Source organism: Ochotona princeps, chromosome X (assembly GCF_030435755.1).
Source record: "Ochotona princeps isolate mOchPri1 chromosome X, mOchPri1.hap1, whole genome shotgun sequence".
NCBI lineage: Eukaryota > Metazoa > Chordata > Mammalia > Lagomorpha > Ochotonidae > Ochotona > Ochotona princeps.
In genome coordinates, this window is record NC_080865.1 from 72957477 (window position 1) to 72970022 (window position 12546).

General features: G+C 40.3%; 1 protein-coding gene across 6 annotated transcripts in view; it reads right to left on the reverse strand.

The window, feature by feature from the left end:
* The window catches only part of ACSL4 (acyl-CoA synthetase long chain family member 4), a 90995-nt gene that overhangs the window by 47608 nt on the left and 30841 nt on the right, over positions 1-12546 (reverse strand). The window lies entirely within an intron of this gene.

The following is a 12546-nucleotide window of genomic DNA, read 5'->3' on the forward strand; positions in this document are numbered from 1 at the left end:
TGTGTTGCTTGAGTAACATGACTTTAATGCAAACAGAAATGCACGAATGCAATATTGAAGTTTGTTTGAACTTTGGAAGATTAAGTTGCATGAGGCTTTTAAAAAAATACATGTATGTAAGCCAGGCAGCTTTAAACAGGATGAGATTTTGTGGTTGTCTTAGCAAGCTTGTCATGGTCACCTCTGCTCTCGAACCTTGCTAGGACACCCAAAAATGACAAACACAGAAGCCAGCCAAGAAAAATAAAGACAGCATAAACAAATTGCCAAGGCCAAAAAGAAATGGTCCAAAGGCAAAGTTTGGAGTAAGTTTGCTAACTTAATCTTTTTTGGAAAAGCTATTTACAACAACCTAAGGATGTTCCCAATCTTAAGTTTATAACTTTCACTGGCTCTCAGAAAGACTAAAGATACAGGATTCCACACCAGGGCAGCCCCTCAACAAAGGACTGATCACACTAGCTTCAAAGCTCAGAGCTCAAGTAAGCAGCACCAAAAGCACCATGGTCACAGAGACCCCAGCAGCTTGCTGGGGGAGAGGCATAAAAAGGTCCAATCAATCGCACATTTGGAAAAAAAAAAATTTTATGAAGTCAACCCCAAATACATAGAAGGACATTGTGTATATAAAGGTGGGGAGGCAGCATCACCAATTTAGGCTTCTTTTTCTTTTTTTTTTTTTTAAGATTTATTTATTTTTATTGCAAAGGCAGATATACAGAGAGGAGGAGATACAGAGAGGAAGATCTTATGTCCAATAATTCACTCCCCAAGTGACCGCAACGGCTAGAGCCTTGCCGATCCCAAGCCAGGAGCCTCATCTGGGTCTCCCACATAGGTACAGGGTTCCGAGAGAGAGAGAGAGAGAGAGAGAGAGAGAGAGAGAGAGAGAGATCTTGCATCAGCTGATTCACTCCCTAGATGGCTGTGATAGCCAGAGCTGGGGTGGTCCATATCCAGGAGCCAGGTGCTTCTTCTGGGTCTCCCACATGGGTACAAGGACATAAGGACCTGGGGCACTCACTGGTGCCCATACGGGAAGCTGGTGCCTCAGGGTGGAGGCTTAGATGGCTATGCCACAGCACCGCCATACAAAATATTTGTTACAAGAAGGAGGTTTTGGATTTGATAGGGTTGAGAACTATTTAAGGTGTGTGCTCTAAAGTATCCAAATATTTGAAACTGGTGGTAGTATAAAGTATCCAGTTAGTGGTGGGGTTATTCCTGATGTGGGGACTTAGAAAAAGGAAAGATGATTGTGAACTTGAGTAGTCATGAAATCTCTAACGGCAGAGAGGATTGTTAGATAGGATCTTCCATATGGAGACTTGGCAATAGGAAAGATTTAGCTTATCTCGAAGAATTGGATGAACCAATTTGTCAGAGAAATCTGAGAAAGTGATTTCTAAGTGGGACAGATGAGAGAATGTAAAAGTCGAAGAGCCATAGGAAAACATTGGGGGTAATAAAATAATTTATTAGTTCAGAGTTGGTGCTGCCCTTTGGAGGTCATGAATGGATTCCAGGGAATTCAAGAATCTGCTGAGATCATCTGCACCTTTTTGTGTAGTTTTAATGCAGACAGTTTGCTCATGGTTCCACAGGCAGGTAACAGCTTAGATAACTGAACTCCAGTGACGTCCAGTTTTGAGCAGTTTGGCTGCACTTAGCTGATAAACATGAACAAAGGCACAGGCAGAACTGAACTCCCCTTGTGCAGTGACTGGTATGGACACGGATAACCTAGGATCAGCTGAAAAGTGTGCCATGCTGTTTCCTTTAGACTTGTGGAAACATGGGCTTCAATTTCTCTCTACAGTGTGAATCATGTGTCATTTCTATAGTTGAAATATGCTAATACTCACTGAATTAGCATTCTCAGCTGACTGAGTATAGCGAAGACTGCCTGAGAAATATTTTTTATATTACTCCTGAGGCTGTTCTATAACTTTGTCCCGACTGTCACTGTATTCCTGAGAGGGAGGCAAAGATAGAGGGAGTGAGTGTACTTTCATCTATCGGTTCATTCTCCACATGCCCATGGGTAGCCAGTGTTGGGTCAGGTGCAGGCTAGGGTCAGGAGTTCAATCTGAGTCTCCCCTGTGTGGGTGGTAGGACACCAGAAAACTGAAGTCCTCACCCACTGTCTCCTAGAATGCTAATTACATTATCAGGAAGCTGGAATTAGAATGGGAGTCAGGAGGTGAACCCAGGCACTGTGATATGGGATGATGGTGTACCAAGCAGCATTTGAAAGCATTCCACCAAAATGCTTGCCCCCAACGCAATTCCCAATGCGCTTGAGCTTTTACTGGAAGAAATGGCTTAGCTGTTCTTCCTGCCATACTCCTAAAACTGAAAAACAGTGACTCTTGTGTGTTAATTACCTCATAAATGTGAACTCATAACAGGTGAAGCCCAGGACTTAATACTACTTCTGCTGTACAACTGCTATAGTTGTGAGCATAAAATCGACACTCAGAAAATGCTTTTACACTTGTATTTCTCCTCTTTTGGGAATACGAAAGTTATGAGCAAAAGCTGACTTTAATGAAGAAACTAGTAGAGTATTTCTGGGTTGATGCTTGAAAAATAATCCTAGGGCTTAGCACAGTAGCCTAGCGGCCAAAGTCCTCACCTTGTACATGCACTGGGATCCCATATGGGTACCGGTTCTAATCCCGGCAGCTCCACTTCCCATCCAGCTCCCTGCTTGTGGCCTGGGAAGGCAGTTGAGGACGGCCCAATGCTGTCTCCCTCCCTCCACCTTCCTCTTTTGCTGTCTCTCTCCTTTTTGTAACTCTGCCTTCCTGAAACAAATCTTTGAAAACATAGAAGAAAATATCTTGTAATGCTCCTTTACGAACTTTAAAGGGCAATTACATGAGCATCCACCTATACACAAAATGCTTCTTAAAAATTCTTACTGGCAAATAAGGAGATAACCAAAAGGAAATTAATTTGAAATTAAGTACCCATTTCAAGATATAAGTTCTCAGGGACAATGTTATTAGACAAAAAAAAAAAAAGGAAGAAAAGGAAGAAGAAGATGTCTTTAGGGACAGATGTTTGACACAGTGGTTAAGCCACTGCTTGGAATGTCCACATTCTACATCAGAGTGTCTGGTTTGAGTCCCAGTACCATGCTGATTCTAGTTTCCTATTAATGTGCATCCTAGGAGGCAGCAGGTAAAATCTCAAGCATCTGCTTCTCAGCCACCCCCATGGAGATCCAGATTAAGTACCTGGATCCTGGATCCCAGCTCCTAGTTGCAGCCTGGCTAAGCGTGGCCATTGCAGGCATTCGGGGAGTAACCCCAGCAATCTCTCTCTAATAATAAAAACAAAAATTTAAATAATTTTTTAAAAGCATGTTTTTAAATTTATAACATATCTCTAAGGGTTGAGCACCATCCATCTTCAACTGAGAAACCATCAAACTTAAATGCTGAGGATATATAAGGAAGTAGAAAATAGTTTTTGAGAGCTTAAAATTTAATTGGACTTAAAACTAATTATATGGCCTTTAGTTATTTATAATGTTATACCCATGAAGTCTTTTACACACACTAGAGGTAGGAAAACTCCTTTCCGCAGATTCTACATAGTATTTAGTACACACACACACACACACACACACACATGCACACAGCAAGCAAGGTTCAAAGAACACTCCAGTGGCAACATACCAGAGATCAGGTAGTTGAAAGATTTCTAACTCTTTATGGTAGTGATGAGGCGGTCATGGCTCATCCACAGGAATAAAATCTCGTGTGGACATAAAAACACAAATAGAGCTGAGAGCAAAAAGCATAGCTCCTCTGGTAGGAGAAGCTGGGACAGCCACTGCAGGGGCTCCTGGGGACCTCTAGGTCAGCTGAATACTTGAGCCACTGTTAATATCTGATTGTTTATCTTACAGAGAAGTAAATGATGTTTAGGGCACCAAAAAAAAAATGAGCACCTAGTACCCAAATAAACATGTCAACCAGCCTGTGCCCAGTTTGGCCTATCCTAAAATCCTTCCTGGCCAAAGGCTATCTGGTAGTTTGGCCTATCCTAAAATCCTTCCTGGCCAAAGGCTATCTGGGGCTCCACTGAGGTCACTGCCAAACTCATTTTCTTAAAAAATGTGCATCTCTTATTTCATTTCAAAAGAGTGTTGTATAAGGGTACGGTCTGGAGCACTGGATCCAAAAAGAAAGAAAATAGAAATACATGATTTCAAAAACATTTAGCACCAAAATAGACTTATCTTTGCATTCCACTTTCCACTAAATGTTGGAAGTACATGCTTATGTATGCATGCCAGGAAGCAGAGACAGGCTAACAAACCATAAGGCAGAATGTGTATGTCCCACAGAGAAACAAGAATAAAATTCTAAGGCTATCAAAATAGGGGGGGAAATTACAACCAGTTTTGCTGAAAGACAGGATGAAGAAGAGCACAGATGGAGTATATGCCTGCTCCAAAATTCTTGGGCTCAGAAGTCATGGATTGTTTTGTTGTTGTTGTTTTCAGATTTCAAAATGAGATATCTTAGAGATGAGACTCAAATCAAAATACGAAATTCATGTGCTTCATTTATGGTTTACTTAGCCTGGAAATAACTATGCAATATTTTTTTAATGCCTGCATTCTGACTGAGACCTGTTACACGAAGTCAGATGTCACATTTTTATTTGCGGAATCATGGTAGCACTCAAAAAGTTTAGGATTTCAAAAAAAATATTCATTGATTTGCAAAGCACAGTTACAGAGAGCATGGGAGGGACAGATCTTCCATATGCTGGTTCACTCCTTAAGGGACAGGGCTGGCTGGGTCAAGCCAAAGCCTGGAACCTGGAATTCCATCAGTGTCACCCCACGGGTAACAGGGGCTAAAGAACTTAGGCCATCACCTGCAGCTTTCCCAGGTGCATTAGTAGGGAACTGAATGGGAAGCAGCTCAGCCAAGTGTTGAACCAACACTTATAAGGATGTCAGCAATGCAGGCAGCTACTAAACCCATTTGTGCTAAACCCTTCTATTGTGTATGAGAATACTCAATATAATCAATCTGCGGCATGAGCTCTCAACTCCCTTGCCACTCTCACCTAACTGCACTCACTTGGCTAACCCACAGTCTGATTAAATCCAACTCTCCCCCTAATCTGCAACTGTCCCCAAGTAGCCAACTTTGAGCAGGAATATACATGACTATGCTGAATGCCTCAGTCTAGATTCCTGATGGCTCCCGCAAGTGGGTTTTTTTCTCTGCCGCATAGCCATCGCACCTAGTTATTCTACCCACTGGCCCACACCACTGGGTTTCATACCTTATTCTCTTTTTTCAGACCACCAACCTTCTTCCCAATCTGAATTCTTAGCTGCTGAGCCTTGGGCAGAATATGTAAGAGGATGAGGTGGCTCACCATTCTGTGGAGGAAAACTGACACAACCCAAAGAGATATCTCCACAGACCTCTAACTATCTGAACTATACATTTCCCCACATCTGTGACCACATGCTTTTTTTTCTCTCTCCTGTGACGACATGAATATTCATGAGGTCTTAGCTGAAGCCAACCCCTTCACCTGCACACGACATCCTTTTCTATATTCAGATAAGATGTTATGCTGCTGCTTTATCAGTTCTATGCTGTCTCTTGCCTCATTCATTGTTCATACTCTACTCAATCACTTGAGCAGTATGACATGTTATTATGTCCTTCTTCTTCAAAACACTGTCCCTCTTGGCATGTCCTTGTGATTTATATCCTATTTCTTTTCAACTGAACTCTCTCAATTATCTATACTGTCTGTCTTTGGTTAGCTCCTATTTTTCCTCAAACCAACTAAATTCAAGTTTTCTCTCACTACCACTCCATAAAATTAATCTAGGTCACCAATTATTTCCCTGTTGGTAGATATAAAGGTCAACTAAGCCCAGTTCTGCACTCCACATCTTCCTTGACCCATTACCTCCACTACCATCGTAGATACCTCTTCACCTGCTTGAAACATCTTCATTCGGCCTCTAGGGTACCACATTTTTCAAATTCTCGTCCTACTTCTCTCTATACATTCCCTTTAATATTCCTTGCTGCTTCCTCCTCATCTCCTTGATCTTTTGATGTTACCACACTCCGTCCTTGACCCCCATGGTGTTCTCTTTAGTCTCACAACTTTCAATACTAAACAAAGTGATGGCTTCCAAATTTCTCCCTCCAACCTGGAGGGCTTCAGTCAACACCAAAGGTGTACACCCAAGTGTTTCTTCAAAAGCTCCATTTGTATGTCTTTAAGTATCTCAACTTCACATGTTCAAAACTTGACAACTGTTCTCAAACTTATGTAAGTACAATCATCTTACAGCAGTTAGCCATAGCCATCTTAAAAACAAATCACTTGCTCATGACAACATTCTACAAAATTTATCTTAAAATTCCTGGTAATTAAAAGAAATCTGATTTAGCTCAATTGTTTCATAGAAAATATGAACCTGGAAAAACTGCCTGGTGCTGAGGGCACTGATTGATATTACAAGTGCTTGAAGGTAGCCCAAGCAGCCCTGTGCTTTTCACTGACACCTTTACAAACATTATGCTGTGCTCTCATGTATGAAGAGTGATACTGCTGTCCCTCCATTAGTTGGACATGAACTGTAAAATGTACTTCCTCAAAATCAAACAATGTGTTTGTACATCAGCTGTAAAAGGACAAGAAATTATCTTCCATCATACACAGTTAATTGCTCCTACTGAGGTTTACCATTCCATATGGTAACCATATTAGTTACCACTGAGTGAGCATTCACTACGGGTTAAGCACTGTGCTAAGTCTGCTAGATCAGTCTCTTTTCAGTGTTCCTTGAGTTAGTACCCGCATTTTCAGTTGTCACAGATTCAGGCTACACAGTTTTCCAGAGTTAGCACTGCTGAGCAGGGATTTGGAACCAGGTTTATCTGATGTTAAAGTCCCAGCTTTTATCTCTATTGCTCATGATCCTGATCTTGGTGGTATCATCTTAATAGGTAGCAGTGATTATTTTTTTATATTCTGGCAACAGTAGTGAGCACTGATCTGTCCTATACCCTAACGGGCAAAGAGCTTTTTAGACATCCAGTAAATCCTAGGTTTAGTGAAAAGTTACATGCAATTTTATTTTTTTTTGTTGTTAATTCAAGATCAAGTTTAATATTAAGCATTTCATTCCAGTTAATTCAAGCCCTCTGAAACAGGTTAAATGAGCAGAAAAAGTATTAGTTATATATAAAGCTCTAGTACAAACAGTAAACAAACACCACATACTTATTAAAGTCTCAATTTAAAAGAAACCATTTCCTCCAGAAGCAAGACACAAACCAGTTTAAGAATGAAAGTGAAAAACTAATAAATTGAAGCTGGTTAATGCCAAAACATTTTTTCATTTTAGAAAATGCAAAGATCAATGAATCCACCAACTTAGAACACACAGTAGTGACAAATTAACTTCATTCATTCCTGAGATCTTACAAAAATGCAAAAATAAACCAATTTAAAAGCCAATGATTAACTACATAAGTACGAAAGAAATCACATTGTCAAGTCATGTGTTGTTTGAATAGATTAAATACCAGGTAAAAGATAACTCGCCTTTTAAAAGTTTAAGTTGTACCCACCAAACATTACATCAGAAAACAATTATAAAAAGTTCTAAGGGATTAAGCATAAGAATACCCGTTACACTTTAGAAGATCTATTTCTAAACAGCTGTTGCATCACTAAAACTTCTGTAAAGGGGTGGAATGTTTTTTTTTAAAAATGTTACTTTCTTATACTACTGCAAACTTCTAAAAGATTTTAAAACATGCAAGATCAAGCAGTATGTTAAAAATGAATAGCTGCACTGGATAAGCCAAATCCCAACTTTACAGGAGATACATTACAATATAATTAACTTTATATTTTATTATTAAAGCTTATAAAGTTTTAGTATTTTATGAAAACAAGGGCATTAAGAGCAGTTAGGATCTTGTATTATCAGAGTTTATAAGACTGAATAAGCATTAAAAAATACATAAACATATACATTTATCAATTCCTTTTATAAATCTCACCTGACTCAAATTAGTATACTGAAAAATAATGGCATTGATCAATATGATGTAACTTATAAAATTAGACTTTAAACACAGGTATATAGGATTGACATAAGCACATCTTAACATTAAAAAAGCAGAACAAGTACACAAAATAAATATATAAATAGCTTACAAAAACGCATTACACCTGTGCCTAACTAGTTTGACTCAAAGCCTCTCACTGCTGATGGATCTCTTGATGCATCTCTTGTAAAACTAATCAAGCTGATTGAATTCATCACCTAGAGAAGCATTACCTTCTGAAATCACCATCCTGACAGTCTCTTCCCAGCTTTCCCCAGCAAACAAAGTCCCTCGGCAGCCATGTTGGAGATATCGTTTCGTCCTCCACTACAGGCTCCCTCGCATAATACCTTAAGAACATCCCCTGGCAGGCAACGGATGTTTCTTTTCTAGCTCATAGGTTGGTATTATTTAGATCTTTATATTTTGAGGTGAGAAGATATGAGAAGCCATGTTACTGCCTACACACTTCACATACTCTATGTATGATCATCTATCCCCTCCTCCTTCTCAGTGACCAAGACATGGTTGATTTTTACATAGGTACATTTCTAAAAGTCAGAAACTGATTGTATAAAAACTAATTCAAACTGGGTGCAGCATGGTAGCCTAGCAGTTAATACCCTTGTCTTGCATCCACTAGAACCCCATATAGAGGCAAGTTCATATCCCAGCTGCTCCACTTCCCATTCAGCTCCCTACCTGTGGCCTGAAAAAACAGTTGAGGATGGCCCAAAGCCTTGGGACCCTACATCTGTTGGGAGATCCAGAAGAAGCTCCTGGCTTCTGGCTTCAAACTGGCTCAGCTCCAGCTGTTGCGGCTATTTGGGGAGTGAATCACTCCGAGGAAGATCTTTCTGTCTCTTTGTCTCTGTATATCTGACTTTCCAATAAAAAACATAAATCTTAAAGAATACTAATTCAAACTTTACATTCAAGGAATTTTGTAGCTAAATCATATTAAAGTGAAACCTTTTAGCAAAGCATGATGCTATAATCTAACTACATCAAAACATCATGGAAGATGAGAAAATACAAATTCTGGGCTTTATGTATTTGGAGAGAAACAGAAAAGGTCTGATGTTATCCAAAGGGAACAGACAGCACAACCGCAGTTTGGACTTTCTAACTTCTGCTCAAGCGGAACTGCCACAGGTCACTAGACATAAAGCCTTGATGCTACATGAACCTGCCCATAGCACCAGATTTTCATTTCATTTGCAAAATCTTCAGTTTACTGGTGCTGCTCCTCTTTCAGAACTTTTTTGTGTTTTTAATATTTATGATTTATTTGTAATAAGCTCATCAAAAATAACTGGGGTGTAGAAATAGCATTTTAATAATGTATTTGAATTGCAGAGATGGAGAAACAAACAGAAACAGAGATGTTTTCCACCTGCTGGCTAACTCCCCAAATGTACATAACAGCAAGTGTGAGCCAAACTGAAGCTAGGAGCCAATAACTCAATCAGGGTTTTCCATGTAAGTGCAGGGGCCAAAGCACCTGGGCAATCATCCACTGCCTTCCCAGGCACATCAGCAGGGAGCTGGATCAGAGGCCGAACCACTGTGGCTCATATTATAAGTCCTATGTGGAATGCCAGAGAAGCAAGCAGTAGCTTAAGTTGTTGCGTTACAACACTGGTCCATTCTTAAAATTAACTTGGGGATAATAACATGGCATAGCAGGTTAGGCCTACACCTGCAACAATGGCATCCTATAAGGGCACTGGTTAGATTTCTGGCTGCTCGACTTCTGATCCAGGTTTCCACTAATGTATCTGAGAACAATAGGGGAGGCTGGCCTAAGTTCCTGGGCCGCTGCCCATGTGGAAGACCCAAAAGTAGTTCCTGGCTTCAGAGCGGCCCAGTTCCAGCCATTTAGGGAGTGAACCACAGCTGGAAGATTTCTCTATCTGTCCCTCTTTCTCTATAATTCCGCCTTTCAAATAAATCAAAAAAATAAAGTAAATGTATTTTGTTAAGGTGAGGAAAATGTAGAGTATATCCAGAGGTTATATACACCCATCTCCTGACACCTTATAAGTTTCCTATAATAAATACAACTGAGGGTTACTAACCAAGAGTGTGGTATCCAAAATACAATGATCTGTAACCAGCAGTATTGCCCTCAGCAGCATCCTTGTGTTACAGGGAAATTTTTGCAACTGTGACTTTTTCTGTCACCTGGCCTGCCCGTCCTTGCCATTTGCTAGAAGAGGAGCCCATTTAAACACTTAGTTCTTCCCAAGTGTTGTTTCCTATATTTTATCTGCTAAGAATTATGGAACAATGGGCCCGGCAGCGTGGCCTAGCAGCTAAAGTCCTCGCCTTGAAAGCCCCGGGATCCCATACGGGCGCCGGTTCTAATCCCGGCAGCTCCACTTCCCATCCAGCTCCCTGCTTGTGGCCTGGGAAAGCAGGAGAGGATGGCCCAAAGCTTTGGGACCCTGCACCCGCGTGGGAGACCCGGAAGAGGTTCCAGGTTCCTGGCTTCAGATCGGCACACACCAGCCCGTTGCGGCTCACTTGGGGAGTGAAACATCGGATGGAAGATCTTCCTCTCTGTCTCAACTCCTCTCTGTATATCCGGCTTTCCAATAATAATAAAATCTTTAAAAAAAAAAAGAATTATGGAACAATGTAGTTTTAAGACATTTGTCACAAACAGGTCAGATAACTCACTATCACTCAGCTGCCTAACCACTACAGATTGCATGTATATCATGGGTAAAAAAAGAGAGGGGGGGGGAAGGCTCACTTTATTCTAAAGTGTTGAATAAATCTTATTCAATAGAGATTTGGCCCAGCATGTAGCATACCATTTGCAATGCCTACATATCATATCAGAGTGTCTAAGTTTGGGTCTCAACTCCACTCCTGAGTCTAGCATCTTGCTAATGCACACCTGGGAGGTAGCAGGTGACAGTCCAAGCCTGTGAGTCCCTGCCACCCATGCGGAAGACCTGGATAATTCCAGGCTCCCAGTGTGATCTGTAGCAGCCCCAGCTGTGGCAAGCCATTTGAGGATTCTATTGGTAGATGGGAGATTTCTCTTTCTCTGTATTTTTCTCTTTATCTTTCTCACTTGGTCTCTCAACAACAAAAATGTAAATACTTCAAAAGTAAGACTAATAAAAGCGCTCAAAGTCTGATAAATCTATGGAGTAAATTCTTATGGACTTTCAGTGCATGCTCACATATTAGTACTAGTAAAGAGAAGACTGGAGATAATTTAAAACTGCACTTTTATTCTTAATGTTTCATGATGGGTATGGTTGACATTTCAAAAACTGAAGGATTCTTAACTGGGAAAGTTAGATACATACAGCCCAGTACAAAAAGCCATGCAGAAGCATTCCTGGAATTAACATCTGCATGTTAGGGACTGCGGCACATTCCGTTCTATTTTTCTCTCTCCTCATTTATTTGTTTACCTGGCCCATGCTTCACTAAAGTGAGTGCAGTAAGGCTCATAATGGACCTATTCCTGTTTTGTAACACTTTGGGGGACAGCAGTGGGAAGAACATGACAACTGATAGAAGGTCTCCAAAATGCTGCGGGCACTGTGTGTAAAACCCCTGCACACAATTGATCAGGTGTACTGCCAATGTTTCTGGCAACTCCTACATTTCCCTGTGGTATTTTCTCCCTTCCAAATCAAGAAGGGCTATAAGCCAACTGCTATCAATGTGTATGTGTCTGGGTAGGTGTGCGTATGTCTGAGACAGAAACAACAGAGAGAACATTCAGTGGGTAAATTAGTAATAACTGTTAACTAAAGAAATAGCTTGAGTATTATTACCTTCACAATGGTCCCATGGCCTGTCAATTGCCCAAAGGAAATGCTAACTTTATTAGTATCTCACCTCCTCTATAAAGTATGGAATGACATATAACCTAAGGAGCCAAATTCAAAGACAGCAAATTCTGGTCTGTTGATGGAATCTAGCTATATGTTACCTTTTCCTAATGCAGGTAAATCAGTGGACCTCAAAATGTACCTATATAAAAACATTAAGTCTTGTACACAGGAGCACCAGGGATACAACATATCACCATCATTTAATAAAATAAATATCACACTCAATGCCTTCAAATTTAGAGAAACAACTTACAAGAAATAATGCTTTAAACTGAAAATGTTCACCTTTAAAAACATTTGTAACCTGCTATCCTTTTCCTTCCTTCACCAGGGACCATTACAAAATTTCTTCATTAAGTAAGGTTATTTTAGGTCCCAGGCTAAAACATCATGATTTTAATTGCAGGTGCCCTGTTGTATTTCTCTTACTTAGTATTAAGCTCTAGAACAGATACTTCAATGAACGGCAGTGCTGATGCTGACGTATCAAGATCAGACATATATTTCAATCATACAGCAAAATGGTCAGAACAAGCTTCAGTTTATCGAGG